The sequence below is a fragment of the Lutjanus erythropterus genome, chromosome 23 (genome assembly GCF_056507025.1).
Source record: "Lutjanus erythropterus isolate fLutEry1 chromosome 23, fLutEry1.hap2, whole genome shotgun sequence".
NCBI lineage: Eukaryota > Metazoa > Chordata > Actinopteri > Lutjaniformes > Lutjanidae > Lutjanus > Lutjanus erythropterus.
The window spans coordinates 29,388,529-29,397,007 of NC_139339.1; the positions used below are offsets into that span (position 1 = coordinate 29,388,529).

General features: G+C 38.6%; 1 long non-coding RNA gene across 1 annotated transcript; it reads left to right on the forward strand.

The window, feature by feature from the left end:
- The first annotated feature begins 1,174 nt into the window (after positions 1-1,174).
- Positions 1,175-6,770, forward strand: LOC146306359 (uncharacterized). Its single transcript, XR_014769112.1, has 5 exons — positions 1,175-1,723; positions 5,866-5,950; positions 6,079-6,180; positions 6,339-6,509; positions 6,656-6,770. It is a non-coding gene; the product is annotated as an uncharacterized LOC146306359 (long non-coding RNA).
- The last annotated feature ends 1,709 nt before the right edge of the window (positions 6,771-8,479 follow it).

An 8,479-nucleotide genomic window follows, 5' to 3' on the forward strand; every position in this document is an offset into this window, starting at 1 on the left:
CCTTAAATGGGACAGAAGAACAATGGTAGTAGGCAGCCATGTATATTAGACTTAGAGCCAGACATTCAGTTAAACCAATCACAATCAGCTTTGACAATTTCTGCCCAGCAACTGTGGGTGGACATGTATCCACTGTGTAGGCAAGACATGCATTTGATGAAAATCTGCCTCTCGAACTACTGCCTCTGAGTGACAGACCCTAAGTCCCACAGCCAAACCAAACACATGTTGAGCGAGAAGAGAAGACTGCGAACACAGCCGTGTAAATTTTATTCTTGTGGTGCCAAATATGTGGTCACACCAACGATTTAAAGAACTGGGGTCATCTGCTTTTCTCCTGAAGGTCTTAATCTGAGTTAATATGGGAGTGAATGGGGCAGTTGGTTGGAAAACTTGTCCTTTTTGACCTTGCTGAGCCAAAACTATAATACCTTTTGTTTCTGTGGTCACATGTTGCTACCGGCACAGCTTTTCCTACAATCTGATGTGCAATTTGTGTATGTTGAGAGAACACTGAAGTCTGAATCTGAGAAGGGGTGTAAGTGAGAGAAGAACAAAATGGCTGACAATAAAAATGGCAGTAGGCAGTGATGGATATTAGCCTTAGAGCTAGATATTCAATGGCTGCTATGGCCAGCAGCTATGAGTGAACATGCATCCAATGTGTAAGCAAGACATACAGACACGCACACACTCACCCATACACATACAAACATGCACAATAGTGCATGCACGCACACACACGTGCACGGACACACAGACACACGCACACATGCACGACTTCAATGATACATTTAGTGCTATTATTACTGCTGGCAGTATGGTGGAAATACTAGTTGGCAGTGAGCATAAGGCACACTCAAAGTTTTGTGCAAAATTTTCTGGCTGTAGTTAGTGATGCCTATGTGAATTGTACATCAGGCACACTGAATGACACTTACACTACAGCATTTACAGTGAACATGATGCTGAAGCATCCCTTTAAGAAATTTAATTGTTTTACTGTAATAAATTAATCCCACTGCAGTTGAAGTAAATAAAGGCAGACTTAAAAAGTGTAAATGTTTCTTTTATGTCAGTCTGCTTTCTTGAAGTTGCAGAAGTTAGTCCTAATGTCATGCTTTGTTGAAGTTGCATAAGTTAGTCTAATGCCATGTTAAGGTCGGGAGGCTTAAACTGCATTTTCTCACAAAACATGTTGATATACTATTTGTTGGTAAACAAAAAAGCCAAGTGCCTTTAAAACAATTTTAATAGCTTTTAAAGGGATCATTCAGCTTATTTGAAGTGGGGTTATGTGAGGACCTTATCTATAGTCAGTGTATTAAGTACAGTGAATTTGAGACAGCACACCCCCAATTGGGACAAGCAGAGAGGAGCACCATTAGGGAAGCTAGCAGTGTATTACTGTGGACAAGGTCAGTAACAAAACATATTTTAGCCACCTGAACAAGGTCCACCTAGAAAATAATTATTTTCCATTGTAAATGGCCCACTGGTAATCCAGAGTTTTACTTATGTCAAGATTAACTAACTGAGATTTTTCACTAAACCTAGAATACACCCCTGGTCTTAGCACAGTGCATGAGGAGATGGAATCCAGCAATCCGCCACTGCTGTCCTCACCGCTAACCTAAAGCATCCATGTACCTGGGAGTGGGAGTCGGCACACCAAGAGGCCACTGCTTCACCATTATTTGACCTGGAGCACGACCTGGACCTGGTGGGTAACTATGTTTGTTTTCTTTGATTCTTTGAATGCTGCCAATAACTTACAGTTATACTTATGGACACAGTAAATTTTGACCACGTACATCATTGGTTAATGTCATCTCTCTCTTCCACTGATCTATAAACATGAAATAATTAACATACATAACTTACAGCATCTTGATTTTTTTTTTTTTATTATTTTCATTTGCAGAGGTAAACATGTAAATGAGTGTTGATCTGTGTTTGTGCACTTGTTCTTAACAGGAAACAAACATGTTCCAGAGATGGAGAGACAAAACTCACAGGAACACACCACTACTATCTGCTCTATAAATCGACCTGTGCCAGGTAAATAAGAACAGCCTCCTCCCATGCATGATATGTGTCTCTTTTTTATTGTGTATTAGTGGTATATAAGCATGTAATGTACACTGTCTGTATTGTGCTTTTTTTATATCCGAGGGACAGGAACAGGTAGTGCAGCTATATGTCTTGACTCTGAAAACTGCTGATTTCCAGACATGGCGCTAAAGTTTCCTCTCCTCTCCTCTCCTCTCCTCTCCTCTCCTCTCCTCTCCTCTCCTCTCCTCTCCTCTCCTCTCCTCTCCTCTCAGGGACAGGAAAAGGCAGTGCAGCTATGTGCTTTTTACTCAACATTCATTGCTAATCTTCAGATGGACCCAGACCATCTGTAAGTATCCTATATAGCAGGGGTCCCTAACAGGTCTTTGTGTGAAACACTGCAGAGTGTAACATCATGCTGTTTACAGACAGTCTGCTGTCATTAGTTTGACAGAGAGACAGAGAGGGTCGTGTCTAGAAGGGAACCCTAGACCTACGAAAGATCGTGCAAGTTTGATTATTTTAGTAGAAATAACGAACACAAATCTTGCGAGAATTGTGCAAATAAAGAGTTAGAGCTTCTAGACACGACCGAAAAAGGTGCGCAGCTCCAAAAATAGAAAATCATATCGTGGTGTTGATGTTTTTAATGTGGCGGGCTGCCATAAATAAAACACTATTCACTGAAACACTGATCACTGACCTGCTGTGATGGAAAAAAATACTCAGATTCTTTACTTAGGTATTTTTACATTGTGGTATTAGTGTGAATACAATTTAAAAATTTTGCATGTTATTGTTTCCTGTATCATCCTGTATTGTATCATAACAGTCATTGTTTTTTAAATTCTTAAGCAACAGACAGTCAAATGTTGTACATAATTCAAACATTATTATATCATAAAGGTAGCTATTGAGTGTTCATTATTGCACTAAATTAATGTTATACTGCTTTATAAAAACATTAGTGTGTGTGTTTCTGTTGTTTCAGAATGGCTCGACCAAATAAGCAGTTTGTAGCAGAAGCAGAATTCAAACATTGTGATATTATAAAGGCAGCTATTGAGTGTGGGGTCAGCTTTCTAACAAACATTCAAATATTCTACATAATTCAAATATTATATTTACATGGCAGGTATTCAGTGTTGCGTCAGGTTTTTAAGTAATATTCAAATATTCTACATAATTCAAAAATTATATTTTCGAGGCAGCTATCAGTGTGGCATCAGCTTTTTAACAAAAATCCAAATATTCTACCTAATTCAAATATTACCTTAAAAAGGCAGCTATTCAGTGTGGTATCAGTCATTCTGCAAACATTCAAAAATTCCACGTAATTCAAACTTTATTATATTTTAAAGGTAGCTATTCAGTGTGGTGTCAGCCTTTCTAACTAATATTCAAATATTATACATAATTCAAACCTTCTTATATCATTCACGCAGCTGTTCAGTGTGGCGTCAGGCATATTGTTGCAGCAAGCCAATGCAGCATTGCAGCTTGGCTTCAGCTTGTTGCATTCACAGCGGTAATTTCTTTAGAAATTGCTTTTCTAGTATCTCTAGTATCCTATTTAACTCGACCCTAAATTCCTTCAGGGGTCCATCCTCTTTTGTAAGAATGAGCAGTTTTTGAAGCAATGTGACCTTCTGACCTTTCCTGAGAGTTGGTAGTTAAGGTTTGTTTCATTACTTGAGGTGTATTTCACCGTCAATATTGTTATTATTTTTATTATTGTTAATAGTGATTTTGAAGACAGTTTTGCCCTAATTTTTGGTTCTGAATGCCTTCCTTTCGATATTATTTGGGTTTATTACATTGACACCAGGCCTTTTCTCTGTATTTCAGAATGGTCTGGTGTAAGTGAAGACCTGAGCCGGTGCAAGCTGCGTCCCCCAGCAAGGTGAAAGGACTGCCACAAAGGAGGTGAAACAGCACAATAGCCGAAGTTATAAAGACATTTTTTCTTTATTCTGTGAGCCATATGGCTCCAGAATTCAACTTCTCTGGACTATTTTCATCTTTTGTGACTCTCTTTTAGAAAATAATTATGATATTTTATTTTACTATTGCTTTAGAGGCTTTGCAGAGGCTGTAAACTGACTCTCCATGTGCTGCTGAATTGTTTGACCGTTGACTTGATAGGCCGTGCAGAGACTCTTTTTGTCCAGCAGATGGAGCCAAGTTATCGGTAACCAGTTATTTGACTTTTGCTCTTTCTCATCAAACAGCTACCCTGACACAGTAGGACGTGCTTTTTTTTTTTTTTTTTTCCCCTTCTTTTATAAATTTTATTTAATACTGAAGGTTTTTTTCAATTAGGACTTAGTCTCCATTATTTATTTATTTATTTATTTTACATTTATTCTATTTTTTTTTTAATAATAATTTCTTTTCTTTGCATTTATATTTTAGGGATTTATTTGTTTTTTTAAGAGGATACAGTTTTTTTCTTCCATAACCCCCCATAAAGGTTTTATTGTGTGTGTGATTTTGGATCGTTATCCTGACCTCTTCTCAATTTGATATCTTCTAGATATTATCACCTCACCTGAGATATAGGTGTGCTGAATAATTATTGGTGCATACAGCACTGGATAAGAAGAGGTCAGGTGACGATCCATGGCTGCTCAACCATTTACTTTTTATTTTTAACGGAGCCTCAGGAAAGGGCCATCCAATTAGAGATTTAATCTCACCGCAGGTCACAAATGTGGTGTATGCCAGTGTTCCCCAACCCTGGTTCTCAGAGCCCACTGTTTAGGTCGGGAGGCTTAAACTGCATTTTCTCACAAAACATGTTGATATACTATTTGTTGGTAAACAAAAAAGCCAAGTGCCTTTAAAACAATTTTAATAGCTTTTAAAGGGATCATTCAGTTTATTTGAAGTGGGGTTATGTGAGGACCTTATCTATAGTCACTGTATTAAGTACAGTGAATTTGAGACAGCACACCCCCAATTGGGACAAGCAGAGAGGAGCACCATTAGGGAAGATAGCAGTGTACTACTGTGGACAAGGTCAGTAACAAAACATATTTTAGCCACCTGAACAAGGTCCACCTAGAAAATAAATAGTTTCCATTGTAAATGACCCACTCGTAATCCAGAGTTTTACTTATGTCAAGATTAACTAACTGAGATTTTTCACTAAACCTAGAATACACCCCTGGTCTTAGCACAGTGCATGAGGAGATGGAATCCAGCAACCCGCCACTGCTGTCCTCACCGCTAACCTAAAGCATCCATGTACCTGGGAGTGGGAGTCGGCACACCAAGAGGCCACTGCTTCACCATTTTTTGACCTGGAGCATGACCTGGACCTGGTGGGTAACTATGTTTGTTTTCTTTGATTCTTTGAATGCTGCCAATAACTTATAGTAATACTTATGGACACAGTAAATTCTGACCACGTACATCATTGGTTAATGTCATCTCTCTCTTCCACTGATCTATAAACATGAAATAATTAACATACATAACTTACAGCATCTTGATTTTTTTTTTTTTATTATTTTCATTTGCAGAGGTAGACATGTAAATGAGTGTTGATCTGTGTTTGTGCACTTGTTCTTAACAGGAAACAAACATGTTCCAGAGATGGAGAGACAAAACTCACAGGATCACACCACTACTATCTGCTCTATAAATCGACCTGTGCCAGGTAAATAAGAACAGCCTCCTCCCATGCATGATATGTGTCTCTTTTTTATTGTGTATTAGTGGTATATAAGCATGTAATGTACACTGTCTGTATTGTGATTTTTTATATGCATCAATGGTGTAACATTTTTCTCTTCCTCTCACAAGGCTCTGACAAGATGTGAAGTTGGACACATGTCAATGAAGCAACAAGCAACATCAGCAGTCATCTTGAGCTGGAGTCAAACATGCTGTAAGTCAACTTTACAGTTCATAGATTGTGCATACCATTAGTATGAGCAATAGTTATAATGTGAAAACATTTAAAGGTTCAGTCACTGCTCCTTCTGTTTTGCTCTGACACTCATGAACAACAAACAGAAATCAAGGAGGGCTCCAGCAACATTTGACCGTGCTTTGCACAGCTAAGCCACACTGAGAGGCTACGACGAATACACCTGACAACTGCCTGACCTGTACCTCGTATGCGACTGTGTTTTTCTTTCAGTCATAAACACTGTAGTGTTACAGCATGACTCTGCAAACTGTTGATTTCCAGACAACAAATAACTGTGGGTTGTTTGTGTTGGCTGTCTACATCATCAGTCTTATAGTGTCCTCTCCTCTCGTCACATAACCAGAGCCACATGGACCGAGGGACAGGAACAGGTAGTGCAGCTATATGTCTTGACCAAATGTGAAGTAGGACACATGTCAACGAAGCAGTGCGGTACTGACAGCAACACTTGAGTGTGCTTTGCACAGCTAAGCCACACTGAGAGGCTACGACAAATATACCTGACCTGTACCTGGTATGTGACTGTGTTTTTCTGTCAGTCATGAACACTATAGTGTTACACCATGATTCTGAAAACTGCTGATTTCCAGACATGGCGCTAAAGTCTCCTCTCCTCTCCTCTCCTCTCCTCTCCTCTCCTCTCCTCTCCTCTCCTCTCAGGGACAGGAAAAGGCAGTGCAGCTATGTGCTTTTTACTCAACATTCATTGCTAATCTTCAGATGGACCCAGACCATCTGTAAGTATCCTATATAGCAGGGGTCCCTAACAGGCGGACCGAGGTCCGAGTCCTGACCCACACGCCGTCCTATATGGACATGGACCTATAACCAATAAATTCTTAATAGATTTTAAATTTTGACGGGACGCTTCTATTTTAACTGGCGCAACTATTCTAGTCTTTCCGACGCTGGTTTAGCTGATCAGGAAACGCACAGACCAATTGCAGAGAAGCCGCGTGTGGAGGAGACTGTTGTTAATGACAAAGTTTATTACAACAGTCAAAACTAACGTGATGGTTAATGACATCGACACCAACCAGATGCACTTATAATATTAAACAACCGTATAAGGAGGCCTATACATAAAACGGGAGAGTCTGTGTTTCTCTGTGAGAAACTTTGAGATCTTCTCACAGCAGAGTGAACAGGTGAGGGAGGGAGGAGGGCACATTGATCACTAATCAATCACTGATACCGTCGTCATCTTGGACTGATTAAAAAATAAAAATGACAAAATTGGTGACAAACCAAACCTGGGTGTCCACACAAATAAAGTCTTTGTGTGAAACACTGCAGAGTGTAACATTATGCTGTTTACAGACAGTCTGCTGTCATTAGTTTGACAGAGAGACAGAGAGGGTCGTGTCTAGAAGGGAACCCTAGACCTGCGAAAGATCGTGCAAGTTTGATTATTTTAGTAGAAATAACGAACACAAATCTTGCGAGAATTGTGCAAATAAAGAGCTTCTAGACACGACCGAAAAAGGTGCGCAGCTCCAAAAATAGAAAATCATTTCGTGGTGTTGATGTTTTTAATGTGGCGGGCTGCCATAAATAAAACACTATTCACTGAAACACTAATCACTGACCTGCTGTGATGGAAAAAAATACTCAGATTCTTTACTTAGGTATTTTTACATTGTGGTATTAGTGTGAATACAATTTAAAAATTTTGCATGTTATTGTTTCCTGTATCATCCTGTATTGTATCATAACAGTCATTGTTTTTTAAATTCTTAAGCAACAGACAATCAAATGTTGTACATAATTCCAACATTATTATATCATAAAGGTAGCTATTGAGTGTTCATTATTGCACTAAATTAATGTTATACTGCTTTATAAAAACATTAGTGTGTGTGTTTCTGTTGTTTCAGAATGGCTCGACCAAATAAGCAGTTTGTAGCAGAAGCAGAATTCAAACATTGTGATATTATAAAGGCAGCTATTGAGTGTGGGGTCAGCTTTCTAACAAACATTCAAATATTCTACATAATTCAAATATTATATTTACATGGCAGGTATTCAGTGTTGCGTCAGGTTTTTAAGTAATATTCAAATATTCTACATAATTCAAAAATTATATTTTCGAGGCAGCTATCAGTGTGGCATCAGCTTTTTAACAAAAATCCAAATATTCTACCTAATTCAAATATTACCTTAAAAAGGCAGCTATTCAGTGTGGTATCAGTCATTCTACAAACATTCAAAAATTCCACGTAATTCAAACTTTATTATATTTTAAAGGTAGCTATTCAGTGTGGTGTCAGCCTTTCTAACTAATATTCAAATATTATACATAATTCAAACCTTCTTATATCATTCACGCAGCTGTTCAGTGTGGCGTCAGGCATATTGTTGCAGCAAGCCAATGCAGCATTGCAGCTTGGCTTCAGCTTGTTGCATTCACAGCGGTAATTTCTTTAGAAACTGCTTTTCTAGTATCTCTAGTATCCTATTTAACTCGACCCTAAATTCCTTCAG